This window comes from Triturus cristatus, chromosome 3_1, assembly GCF_964204655.1.
Source record: "Triturus cristatus chromosome 3_1, aTriCri1.1, whole genome shotgun sequence".
Classification (NCBI taxonomy): domain Eukaryota; kingdom Metazoa; phylum Chordata; class Amphibia; order Caudata; family Salamandridae; genus Triturus; species Triturus cristatus.
The window spans coordinates 127,680,823-127,694,813 of NC_140583.1; the positions used below are offsets into that span (position 1 = coordinate 127,680,823).

The window sequence follows — 13,991 nt, forward strand, 5'->3', positions numbered from 1 at the left end:
ATGTAAATCCCTGTGACGTCATGATAAGTGCCTAGTGGCACAGTAATATATGTGATAGTGGTCTAGTGTGTTTTTATGGAAAATACAAACGTTATTTTTATATAACCTTGTGTGGAGTTTCTTTTGTGGTGTGCCTAGTGTGTTGCTGCTGTGTGAGTGTGTTGTACAAATGCTTTACACATTGACTTTGGGATAAGCCTGACTGCTCTGCCAAATTAAAAAGGGGGTGAGTAGGGGTTATTTTCAGTGTGTAACTCCCTTGCCCTGACTAGAGTGGTGGGATCTGCCTGGCTTCGGTGCATACCCTAGCCAACTAGAAACCCCATTTCTAACACTTATGCTAAATACTCTCAAGACGGAATTCCTCCTGATTGCCCCACCCCCCCAATAATTCTACTTCAACTCCAGACTGGCTCAAACAACTATCAGTCCTCAATTGCGCTCCACATGGTGTTGATTCCACTAAATCATTAGGGATAACGCTGGAGAAACACCTGAGCATGCAAGACCACATCAGCTCAACAGTGAGAGGAGCCAATCACCAACTCAACACGTTAAGGAAAATCAAACCGTTCCTGCCTCCTGGCAACATGCGGCTAGCAGTCCAATCCCTTGTTATCTCCCACTCAGATAGCGTAATGGACTTCCCAAAGCCAGACTTGGCCCTTTAAGGGCTACTCTGAACTCTGCTACCAGGCTCATCACGGGTTCAAGAAAACGTGATCACATCATGCCTGACCTGATTCAACTCTATTGGCTCGCTATCGAAGCAAGGATGCGTTTCAATATAGCCTGCTAGTCGCAAAAAATGCTTCATTATAACATTCCAGACTACATAGCGAAAAAACTTGAACTATCTGGTTTGAACCAAGCCTTAAGAAGGTCTAATAATCTATTGATGAAAACACAAAAATTCAATGAGAAGAAAACTTATAACCAAGCGTTCTCCGGTCTTGTTCCTAGAATATAAAACGCTCTTCCTCTCGAAATCAGAACTAACCCCTCGACCGCCACATTCAAAGCAGAATTCAAAGGGTTGCTCCTGAATAGCTACCAGCAACAATACACCTGAAGCCACCCAAACAAACTGCACGTTCTTGTTTACTGCAATGTTTTTAACGTTCGTTGATTAATTTCGTACTGCTTTCTACCTTCCATGACTTGGGTTATTCTTTTCTCGCGTTTCTACCTACTTGATTACTTACATATTTAGTATTCTACCTTTTTGTGTTTATTTGGCATGGTTTTCTGTACAGCGCTTTGATACCCTGACAGGTCATGAGCGTGCTATATAAAACCTTTCCAACAAATAATCAATAATTACTGATTGTGAGGGTGTTGTCCACCAGCTGACCTAGAAAGAATATCCCCCATAATGTAGCAGCATTTTAGACTACACCAATATGGAAGCTGGATGTTCCATAACTAAGCAGCCTTCTCAAATAAGAGTGTTGTGAAAATGAGTCACAAGATCAAGTTTGTTTTGTAAGTGTAGAAATTAAGAGACAATCACAGCAAAATACTACAACGGGTCAGTATTCTCTTTGCATCATTAAGGAAGCCTGTATATGTGGATACCTTTATGTTGTGAACTATAAAAGTTTTAAATCCAACAAAGTTCTCATGATAGGAAAGTAAAACAAAGAGACATGCATGGCCCGTTAGGAACTAGCACTGGCTAAGACATCAAAATGACAACTACTACTTAATCTAAAAGACGACAATCACAATTAAATTGTTGTGTCAACAAAGTAAACACATCACACACACTGAATCATGTAATATCTACAGTTGAACAAATTGACTATTTTATTCTCATTATCAAAACCTACTGGGAGCACAAATGGGACAAAGTAACCATCCAGGGAATGTCAGCGCCTTGATGAACAGCTAACCCAGGCAATGGGCAACCAAGAAAAGGGCATGACGTCTGAAGAGGGATGGCCCAAAAGCCCACGCTGTCTGTACGACATGATGTCATACAGCACCTAAAGCTGTCTGTAGTCGTACATTAGAATGTGTGTATGGGGGTACAACTTTAGCTCAGAGCATGACAAGGGCGTACTTTGGATGATTCGCTCCTGACATAGCTTAACCATGAAGATGGGAAGCTACACTTTTCACAAGGGCCGGCGAAGATTCTAGACTTCCCCTGAGGTGATGCTGAAAGACCAGAGGATGTCCCACTGTCAAAGAACTGGTCATCCTGCAGCTGGAAGCCACAATCGGGTAAAAGGTGTCTGGGATGGAGAAGGGATGACTCTAAAGACGGGACGAAGCGGCTAAAGGGTGCAGGAGACTGAGGGCGGGGTGCTCCTCAGCTTCCATGCAGTGGGCCTTCCTGCAGAAGAGCAAAGTTCTGCCTGGTAGGGAAGGGAGGGAGACGGTAAGGCGCTCCTGGCTGGCGACCACTCTCAGGTTGGGGACGGGGTCTGAGAAGGCGGCGTTTTTAGAGGGGAACAACCTTTACAACGCAACTTTTACAACGCACTACCATTACAACTAAACTGTTACAACGCAAATGCATTGACAACGCATGCCATTACAACGCAAGTCTTTACATCGACTTGCACTAGATGGCGTGCTAACATTAAAAATAGTGTAGGTTACTATCCAAACACCTTCCCTACTGTTAGGTGGACTGGAGTTAGAATAGTAAATTACACTTTTTTAATGTTAGCACGCCATCTACTGCAAGTCGATGTAAAGACTTGCGTTGTAAAGACTTGCGTTGTCACTGCATTTGCGTTGTAAAAATTTCGTTGTAACAGCATGCGTTGTAAAAGCATGCGTTGTAACATCATACATCCGTTTTCAGAGTGGTAGCACTTTGTACAGCAGAATCTATGTCCACCTTCACTAAAGCTGCATCTTCAACAAAAAGTTTGCGAGCTTCACAAAGCTTTCAAAGTTTAAAATAAATATGCAAATGTGTATAATTTGTAAGTCAGCAAACGTTCCATCTTCACGCCCTTCTGGAAGGGGCCAGGAAATCACTGCCACGCCACATTAGCCACCTCCGGAGCCTAGGGCGTCATGAGGCGGCATGCCTCATTGATAGGAAATACATAAAGACCTGCCAGGAGTCCTTCAGCTTCAATGTAAAAAACATTAGGCACAGTAAGTTAAGACACCTTAACAAAGTCTGTGAAAAGGAGTGTAAGTGGGCGCTCTAATCCAATCAGAATGGTACACATGACAAATGCAACTATGTCAATATAGACCATGCATGTCGCATCCTCATGTCGCTCAACCCTTTCACTGCTTGGGGCCTGTGTACCTGCTTAAGGGGGGGTTATCATTATAAAACTTTCTGTGAGCTCATCTAATCCTGTGCATTTCATCCGGCTGGTTAATCTCTTCCTGCCTTGGTTCTGTCTGCTACAGGCCCACAGCAGAAGCAGAATGTGAGATAAAAATGAGTCTGGGCAACACTATCTGAAGGGATTAAGGGACTTGTGTTTGGGCTGCCCACGCCCCCGTGGACCACAAATTAGTACAAGTTAGAGGGTGGCTACAGCGGTTGCTGTTGATGTCTGTCAGCCCAACATAATGCTGAAAGCACAGAGGCTTTCTGATTGGATGAAGAACAGTCAATCAGAACCGCTGAAACTGTGTTGTTTTAACAAGGATCATTGGCTTCCTTTCAGCCTAACTCGGCTGGTTGTTTAGGTGCTGGAAAGCAAGTCCGAATGGATTTGCTATCCGAGCGTGGCCTAACATCTGTTCTAGAATATTTGGTCAAGAAGATAAAAATTCATAATTTTTTTTAAGAAAGGGTCAAAAAGTGGTGATTTTGCATTGGCCGAAGTGCTGCCCAAAGCGTGGCACGCGCGGCAAAACACCAGGGGCCTGATTCACAGAGGTAAACTTACACTTTTGTGTTAGTTTACGTTTACTCTCTATACACAAAGGTATTTTGTGAGTCGTATCTTTACGACTGCGGGTTCTCCAGGCATATAGGCCTGCCCTATCTTTCTATGTGCCGAGACTCCGCAGTCGTAAGGATACTACTCGTAACAGAATTTTGATAATAGAAGACAATCGTAAACTGACACAAAAGTGTAAGTTTACATTTGTAAATGAGGCACTAGGAATATTTCCCAGCATAGGGAAAGGAAACAGGCAATCGGATAGCAACCTGTGAGCCGCTGCCTGCTACGGTGCACAGTTGCCGCAGTGTCTCTCAAATGTGAAAGCGAATCACAGAAACCATAGTTTTGCCCTGTACTGTCTTATCAAGTGAAAGTGTAAAATGTGTAGTCTAGATAAGTAAGCAGAAACAAGCACAGGCCCTGGAAAAGAGATAACAGATAGCAGAGCGCTTGCAGTCATGGGCGTCCGCAGGGGGGGGGGCAAGGAGGGGCGCTTGCCCCCCCTGGAGTGCCCCTCCTTGCCCCCCCTGCGGCCACCCATGCTTTTACAGACGCCTTTTGTCCATAATTACGGGCCCTGCAGGGAGCAGAGGTGTTCCCTGCCAGAGGCCTCAACTCCCCGATGGGGCGCCTCGCACTCCTCCTCGCAGCCCCTCCCGCCCATTGTCATTCTGTCTGTGGCTGATTATCACAAACAGAATGCCAATGGCCAGTTTGAGCTGCGCGCCACAAGCACGGGTGGTTAGGTCTGGACACAAAGACCTCATTTTAACACTCTGTAGCTTGAGAGCAAGGGGTCTTCTGAATGAAGGTCTAGGGGGAGTCGATGCATTATTGTCCCAAGTCTAAAATTGAGGTTGCAGCATAGCCCGGATTTCAGATCCCACTAAAACGTACACAGACTTGTGTCAATAACATATCTATCTGCCAGTATGCACCCCATCATGTCTGGCAGGACGTCCCGACCCTGTGTTTCACTACCTCATATCCCTCTGCACCCCACTCGCCATGCTCACTGCCTCATATCCCCCTGTACCCCACTCCTCGTGCTCAGGGCCGGCTCGAGGGCGGTGCGACCGGTGCCACCGCACCGGCTGCTGACTTCGTGTAGGGGGCCCTAATATGATGATTTTAAAAGCACCTGCTTCTTTCCTGGACTCCTAGAAATTTTCAGCCACCAATAAAAATGTCTAAATGACTGCAGTGATTAATGCACTTCCTTAGAGAGAGAGAGGGAGGGAGAGATCAAAGTTTTGTGTAATGGAAGTTTCTACTCATCCTAAGGTAGCGCAGAGGGTTACTATGCTTGCTGCAAAGAACGTGCAGCTCCCAAAGTGCGTATAATGTAATGTAAATAGGTCAATGGGTCACACTTTTGTCAGAGAGACCATATTGTTGATAACTCTTCATGAGTTAAAATCCTAATGTGGAACAGTGAGCAAAAAACTGTTATCAAAGATGCATGCAAACTGGGCTAGGGCGTTATGATTTCCCCCCAGTTTTCCATTATCCTAATGTGGCAAAATGGGTTAATTTGGGTAGGAATCAATTCTTATTAATAAAGAGAACCCCCCATCTATGGTGCTAGGTTTTAAATTCTAGGTTTCTGATTCTCCTGGCCAAGCCCTCTTAAACTATCCTGCCTACCTGTACGGATGACCTGTGACTCCTACACCTTCTTGTCCTCTCTCTTATGTAACATTTCCTATGCACTGATTTACACACTTATGATTGATTGTCTCTATGTAATCTGTGTGATGTAAAGTGTTCTGACACCTTACACTGATAGGAGCGGCGCTATAAAATGAATTAAATGCACCTGAGACTGGATGGTTACGGAGGCTTGAGGGGCGCTGTCAAAAGATGGTTATGAAGAACCTGTAGTGGAGGTGGTCATTGGGGGTGCCAAAAAGCATTGTCGCACTTGGCGCCACGAGCACTAAAGCCGGCCCTGCCTGCGCTCACTGCCTTATATCCCTCTGTAACCCACACCTCGCGCTAACTGCCATGACATATCCCTCAGTCCCCACACCTTGCGCTAACTGCCACAACATATCCCTCTGTACCCTGCACCTTGTGCTCACTGCCACAACATATCCCTCTGTACCCCGCACTTCGCACTCACTGCCACATATGCCTCTGTATCCCACTCCTCACACTCACTGCCTGATCGTTCATTTTACCCTGCCATTCATCTTCTATATGTTCTCTCCCCTTCCACTCTTTCTACCTCTGTTCAACCCTTTACTTCTTTTTGTACCTTACTTCTTTCTCAATATCTCTACTTCTTTTCCTCTTCAGTAACATCTGTGACACATCTCTGCACTTCCTTTATATCAACGCACCCCTCTACCTCACCTGTCTACCTCAGTCTTTATTATTCCCTCTTCCTCAGCTGTCTCTACCTGTCTCTGACACACCTCTCCCTCTCTCTAACTGGCCCTCTCACGTTCTACGGCTGCGTTATTGTGCCCTCTCCATCTTTGATTTACCGGTCTCTGCTCCTGAATCTTTTTCTTCTAGACCTCACTTCTTTGTCTAACCTTCACCCCTCGCTACCCTTCTGTTTGCCTCACTACGGTCTTTACCCGACCCACCTTCAGTGCCTCTTCCCATTTCGCCTCACTCCCTCACAGCGCTCTCCTAGCATGCATCTGTTTCTCCCCTCACCACCATGCCTGCCTCTACCCCGCCTTACCTTTCTAACCAGCCTAACTTTCTACCTTCCTGTTATTCCTGGTAGTGAACCTTTCATTTCACCCCTCCGGTTGTATTACCTACGCATTCAAATTGAGTAGGTCATTGCTGTGCTCCCAACCCGACATCGAGACCCTGTCCCCTAGCCTCTCAACATGCCCAGATATAACAACAAGCTTTGGCATAGCCAATTGGTTCCGCCTTTGGGACCTGCTGCAGAACTAAATACTTATACTGCCGCCATCATACTTACCCAGCGCCAAGACGCCTCGGCAAAAGTGGGCTATATAAGTTCTTCAGTCAGTGAGTCAGTCATAAGGTCCCAAAGGCGAGACATATTGGCTATGCCAATGCTTGTTTTTCTCAGGTTGGCCTGAACATTACCCGATCCTGATTGTCTGCCATTTTAGCCCCGCCCCTATTGATTAACATTAGCCACGCCCCTTCATTTGCCAGGTTCGCCCCCCCCTGGAAAAATTTCTGCGGACGCCCATGCTTGCAGTATTGGTTCTATGCTGTCCAATCGCCTTCCAGTACCAAGGGGCATAAGGTATTCCATCATCCCTCCATCACAGTCGTTGTCTTACACACCTACCCTGCTTTCCGTGCCGACCCATTCTTTCGAGCCCCCCTCCACGCTTCTCACAGCACCATCACTGATGATGAATTGCAGCACGTGGCACGCGCCCGTTGCCTCGCGCTCTAGATCATAGGACGCCTCGACTTGAAACAATTCCGAGGCAGCAATCACCAAGTCCGCTTCTATTGACATTTTAAAAATAGTGGCAAGTGGAAGAAGGGTTAAAAGACTGCGCGTGTACTCGAAGGCTCGTCACGAGCGCGTGCCTGCCAGCCGCCCAATTAAAAAAAGTCACTGACGCTACGTTTAGCATGAGCTGCCGGGGGCTTCCATGACAAGTATAGTTGATGTAATTGCTCGTAGTAACTGAGTGTTCGATGTTCGCTGCTTTTCATTCCAGCGACAGATGTGCCATCAGCTCGCTTGGACACTAGTTGGGGGCATTAAACGAATACAAAAAAATGTTTTAAACAATGTTGGCAGAGGTTTGAAGTTAACATCACACGATGTACAGAAAGATGCTTGTATAGATAATAAAGTTTACCTTTCTGAATTCCAGCAGTCTTCCACAGCAGGACTTCCCATCACGCTAAATTCTTCCATCCAAAATGAATCGAAACTCATTAAATCACAGCTGCCCATGAATGCAGCTGCCCGGCTGTTTCTCCAAACATCCCACTTTGCGCAAGCAGTGCTTGTTTGCACAGACAGGGACTTTGGTCCCCAAAGGACTGCCCTATTTACTCAAGCCTTGCGCCACCTCTGCTTTAAATTCCCAAATTGATCCACTGGAATCAGAAATTGAGCCGCTCTGCCCGAGAGCCCACGCGCGGTCCTGCCTGAGATGGATCGCTTTCCGTCTTGCCTCCGAGGGAAGGGGGGTGCTCCCCCAGCCCAAGAGCTGTCAAGATGCTCATCACTGCCACGGATCCCGCGGCGGCCTCCAATGCACCGCCTGGAAGCGTGTCATGGCAACAAGAACTCCTTCCCGCACGCTGCACATCTCACAAACTTTCAGCGCCGCGGAGGATGACAAACACACAGGCTTCATTAGGGGGATGCTGGCGGCAACACGCCTAGAAGCCTCCAGAGTCCGAAGGTGAGGTGTCAACGGTGCAAGGAAGGTGCGTTTGATCTGGGCATCCCCACATTGTTCCCAGGGTTGACGGATGAGCATTACCACCAAATGTATGGCTCTGATTGGCTATACCAGGAAGTTTATAGGAACAGGCAATCTTCAACATCCCCACCATGCGACATAGTCCATACGAACCATTGTATTTGTATGTAAAGCACTCTGTTACTGTCTAGCTACACACCGCATTTAAAACTGTCCTTGTATTAAAGACCACTTTTGTATCGCACACCACAGACTGAACTGTAATCCCTTTCTGCACAATCCAAATGCAATGTTAGCATTATTTCTAGGGGCACTTATCTGGGATGCAATGAATAGAGAAAACAAAACCCCTGCTGTCTTGTACAAAATGCCATAAAATCTCCCCGAAATCGGAAAGTAACTTTGAAAACAAATGAAGTAACCTATTTCTCCACCGGATTCTCTGCATGAAGAAACGGTGGCACACTGCTTTAAAGTCGGTCTCTAAAAACTCTGCCAATGCTCGCGTAGAACACAGTACGTTTTTAGATCCATCTACTGCCAACGTTTCTAAGTGTTTTGAATGTCCATAAACGTTTGTCTAATTCCTTTTTGAAAAAAAAAAATATACATCCACTTTAAGATGAGATGATGTCTGATGGACCAGGATGCGCACTGGGGAACCTGAAACCCGGACCTGTTTCCGGCTGCACAACTTGACCTATTTGTGTGATCCTGGGCAAATTCATTAATTTCACATTGGCCTCATTCCATTAATTGCCAACAGCATGAGGACTTAGAAAAATGAGAGACAGCATTCATATATATGTATGCTCACACTACGCAGTAAATACATTGTTTTGCAGTGTCCCTAATTAAAATACAATTCTTTAATTGCAGGTACACCGGATATTTGGGTCACGTAAGCATGTTTTGAGGTACAAATAAATATCACTAAAATGTATGGAGTGCAAACAGAAATTTAGGAGAATAAAGACAAAAAAAGATGAAACATGCTGTAGGATAGTAGGTCTTGCATTTCAAAACTAAAGGTGGGTGTAACTCATAATAACCAGGGGGTCGCCAAAGACTCGAGGGATGTTTGGGGTGCTGTGATCCAAGTAATTTGCAATGCCTCGAATTCGAGCACTATTCCGAGAGAAAAAAAGTAGGAGAAGCAGAACAAATGCACTACATTGTCAAACGAGTGCATGTCCACAGAACGCCACCAGCTGCTAACCCCCTATGCCCTACAGAGGTAATTTGTGGTCATGAATAATAAAAGTAAGTGCTGAGACAGGCGGCAGAGTAGTGAAAGTTGAGCCAGTAACACAATAGGGCACCTTTCTTCTTCTGGCGCTTGGCAGCGTTGCCTCCCCCACCCTCCGTCTTAGAATTGGTGCACTCTACCCCGCTTCTGAGCCATGCCGAGGGTAGCACATGGTTAGCACAGTCATTCAAATGGATGATGAATGGGGGTTGGTGGTGCTTACCTAAGCCCCTCACACCTGAAGGGGGTTTCTTGCTCCTCCCACAGGTACAGCAGCTTCAGTGAGAGCAAACTAGTCCACGGGGGCATCCGGTTATTTCAGGAAAGGTAGAAGTACAGCAAGTTCCCCAAAAACCAAGGTATTCAAGGCGCGAGGCTTGTGGAAACAGCAGCAGCAGCATCCAGCGCGGAGGAGCGGCGCGCGCCGAGTTTCCCAGGACGCTCGCGCTACCCCGGGGACAGGTGTGCGACGGGGGCGCGCGCCGGTAGGTGCGGCGGAAAGGAGCTCAGCAGCACGGGCGGGCGCGGCACGCGCCGGCAGCCGAGAGCCCTGCACACCTGCAGCAAGGGAGCGCGCGTGCCGAGAGGAAGGGGCTGCAGCGCTACAGCGGCTGTAGCCGATAACGCCCCCTCTTCTGCACAGAGAATCCCTGTTTACATCGGGGAAGACGGGAAACACCCCTTGCAAAGGGATGTTTGCATACTTCCTAACTCTCCACTGCCTCCAGAGCACGTCTAAGAGAGATGTCGACATATCCACAATGCTCGCTCCAAACCTACCTGGCAAGGTCTGGCATATTCACACTCATGTAATTTTATGCTGCCTCAGGTTCACCCTTCACAAACTCATACAGTCTGTTACAGAAAATCTACAAAAATCATTTACATAAACAATGCGATTCCTGCCTAAAACACATGCCTAAAACAGTCAACGTTATCTATAACTAGCTCCAATAATCGGTTAAACCAAACGAATACAAAACCTACCCAAAACCTGTTCCAATCATAATCTAGATAGATGCAAACGCTAATCCAGGACACAACTAGCATATACAGGCACTAAACAAAAACTACACACTGTCGCAATGAACACCGACACACGCTTTAAAAAGCACGCATTTCTAACTCACAGCAATAGATCCAGCAACTAGAATCTATAGGCATGTACATCTGTAACCCACACCCACAGAGCCCACCCTGGAACGCAATACATACTCCCGAAAATGAATTATCTGCTCCCTAAAGCTATACACGATTAAAACTAAGCCAGTAGAGATTTACTCTAAACAACCATCTCTGAAATCAAACAAGAAAATGCCTACTTTACTTTCTAAAAGTGGCATTTTCAAACACACAATTTAACAAGCATTGGCATAGCCAATAGGTCTCACTTTTGGGACCTTATAAGTATTTAGTTATGCAGCATAATATCCTTTGTGCAACAACATTAACTGTTACATTGCTAAACACTTATAAGGTCCCAAAGGCGAGACCTATTGGCTATGCCAATGCTTGTATATCTTGTATGTAGCGCCCATTGGTGGTGTCACTGCGCTGCACACATGGAAGCGTTCGAATTGTGAGCAGTGAGCGGGAATGCCTGCCACCTAGCGCCCCAAAACAGGGCCCCTCTAAAAGAAGCACTAGAGCCTGGCTGTATCTGGAAGTGCAGGCAGGGCTGACACTCTGGTAATGGGGTCCCGGGGCACAGGGTTTACATGCTAGACTTGGCATCAGCTTGTGTGGGGTAAGTAGGTAAACAGGAGCAAACAACGGAGCCCCAGACTCATCTCGGATGGCGCCCTCTCCTGACGATAGTCATGGGCCCTAAACAGCTAGGGACTTTAAATGTACATTGCTAAGGGGATACTATGAACGGATAAGGCAGGGGTTGTCCAGCACAAACCCTTAATAAATAAAGGGGTGCCCCCATCACCTATAACTGGGTTCCCAAAACTGGTAATACGGACACGCTCACCGCTGTAGTCAGTTCCACCGTCACCAATGCGCATCTGTCCCTGAATAACAGGACAGCACTCCCCCGTGTCCAGGGGAAATGTGACATTTTTAGTTTAAATTACAATTAATTCGAAACAGTAATGTAACATTTTTCCCTCTCTTCTTATTCAAGTATATAGCCCAGGACCATGGGAAAGGATGAGAGGGGGATACAAAATGAAACAAAAGAATGGGGGAGAACGAAAAAGCGTTGCCGGAGAGCCAACATAAAATAAAAAACGTAGGAGAGAAGAAGATACGAGACACGTGCAAAGACAGAACGATGGTTAAAGGGGGTGCTGGAGTGAAACCTGTGGTGGAAAGGGGCAATCTGTTGAAAAATAGAAGTAGTCAAACCGGTCACCCTGTTAAAGATGCAATCATTCGACCGGAAAACAATCCGAACCTGTTATTTTCAAAACAATTGTAACTCGATGTAAATATTTAGAACTAATACCATAGATGCCAGTCTCCCCGAAGATGGGCGTCACTTATAACAGCTGTTTGGGGCAAGGGGGGGGGGCTCAAAACCAGAGGCATGGGGACCTCAACCATGAAACCCGGAGGTCCATCGGCGCCGTTGCCAGGGTGTTCCCCATGGCACACAGGGAAGGTTCCCATAGATGCCAAGGGGCAACACCCTCCACCACAGTCAGGAGTGCCAGAGACCATTTCCACCAGTGCCCTCCCCGTCCTCCCAACCAGGGGTAGCCAGGGTTACATAGCCTTAGCATTCTGAATGCCCCTCCCCCAAACCAGTGTATTTATGTTTTTTCTGTACATATCATGAAGAGGAACTTTACCAGAATACGAGTCTTGCCCTGTGCGTGGGCCAGCGGGGAGAGGCGTTTAGGTAATGTGTTGGCGCTAGGGGGAGGCGTACATAACAACAGTGTCCACCCTTTAATCATTAAGGGGCCGATGTGTGCTGACCAACACCAAGGGTCGTGTGCGGAGGAGGGGGGCGACAGGGGTGGTCAGAGGTAGCTTTACTTGAAGAGATGTCGAGGGGGAGAGGTGGGAGGGAGGGGGACACCGAGGCGTGGGAAAGAAAAGCGAAGGGTAGAGGGTCTGTGGGGGTCAGTGGTGCAGAGGGGGGGAGCACTCTGGAGAAATTGAAGTCAGAAGACACGCGAGTGTAAAAAATTTGCAAACGGAAATTCGCGGACTGAAACATTGCCTCAACTACTTTTATGGCACGACCTATGGCAGTCCACTACCTCCCTTCTGACTACCGGGTCACCCGAAACATCAGAAACTTGGGACCTGGTCAGAATAATTGAAAACGTACTCTGTAAATATGGTATCTCGCTTTGTGTAATTAGTTATGTAAACTGTAAATGCATGCTCCACTTTACCCTATATATTCCTGCACCATACTGCTACTCGAGCTGTAATTGATTGATTCTAAATCTGTCTGTATATTGCTTTGCTCTCCTGTAAAGCGCTCTGATACCCTAACAGGTCAAGTTTGCGCTCTATAAAACACATAAAATAAAAATAAAATAAAAAAATATCACACCGAGGCTGTACATGACTCTGTTATAACTTGTTTACATTCATTTTCAGCACCGTGGCCCGATTTATACCAACCCTTTTCCGCTTTAGAGAGGACATTATCCCAAAATGCAGAAAAGTACGCCGAGATTAAAAAAATGCCATAGAGAGAGGTTGAATCCAGGAGGTTCCTCTGAAAATATATTGAAAACGTTTCATGCAGGGTATAAATCACTGATGATTGGCATGGTTAAACACAAAACACATTTCTTGTGTCAGTTCCCCCAGAAGGTCAATATTGTGCTGGGTCGACAATATAGACAAGTGCGGGTGCCTCGCGCTGAAAGGAGGCAACAGGGGAATGAGAGAGAGGAGGAGGCCTGCGCTTCCCTTGCGGGAGCGAGCAAACATATGTTGCCAAAGCTCGCTCCCGCAAGTGAATCGCCAGATGTGCACGCGTTGCCATTGAAGGCAATGGAACGCGTGCACGTTTTTGGCTGAAAAGCCCAAGCGATTGCTAAAGGTCATTTGCCTATGCTGCGCAAGCGCGCTGAGTAGGCGAGACCTAAAAACCACCTTCACTAAAAAGTGTGTAATTAATTTCTGAGTTCAGAGAGCCTAATCTCCATATCTCTAGATGTTCCCAATGGAAAGTTACACTTATAAAATGTTATAAGGCAGCTCCAATGATAGCCTATTGGAGAGCTAGTCCTTGCAATAGTGAAAAACGGAATACACGCTATTTCACTAACAGGACATGTAAAACACATCAGTGCATGTCCTACCTTTAACGTACACCCCATCCTGCTCATGGGGGTACCGTGGGCCAAGAGCGATTACAAGAAGAAAGCGGAGCTGTTGAGCCAAAAATTACATGAACAGGGCTACCCAGACCATGTGATAAAACGATCAATGAACCAGGCTACTAATAACAACAGAGATGCCCTACTGGAGACTTACCCAAGAGATCAGAAA

At 46.6% G+C, this 13,991-nt stretch overlaps 1 protein-coding gene across 1 annotated transcript in view; it reads right to left on the reverse strand.

Moving 5' to 3' along the window:
• Window positions 1-9,939, reverse strand: part of SHANK2 (SH3 and multiple ankyrin repeat domains 2) — a 2,937,835-nt gene extending 2,927,896 nt beyond the window's left edge. Inside the window, exon 1 of the mRNA XM_085643560.1 lies at window positions 9,745-9,939. The gene's annotated coding sequence lies outside the window, so the exon portion shown is untranslated. The remainder of the gene's footprint in view (window positions 1-9,744) is intronic.
• Window positions 9,940-13,991: the final 4,052 nt, after the last annotated feature.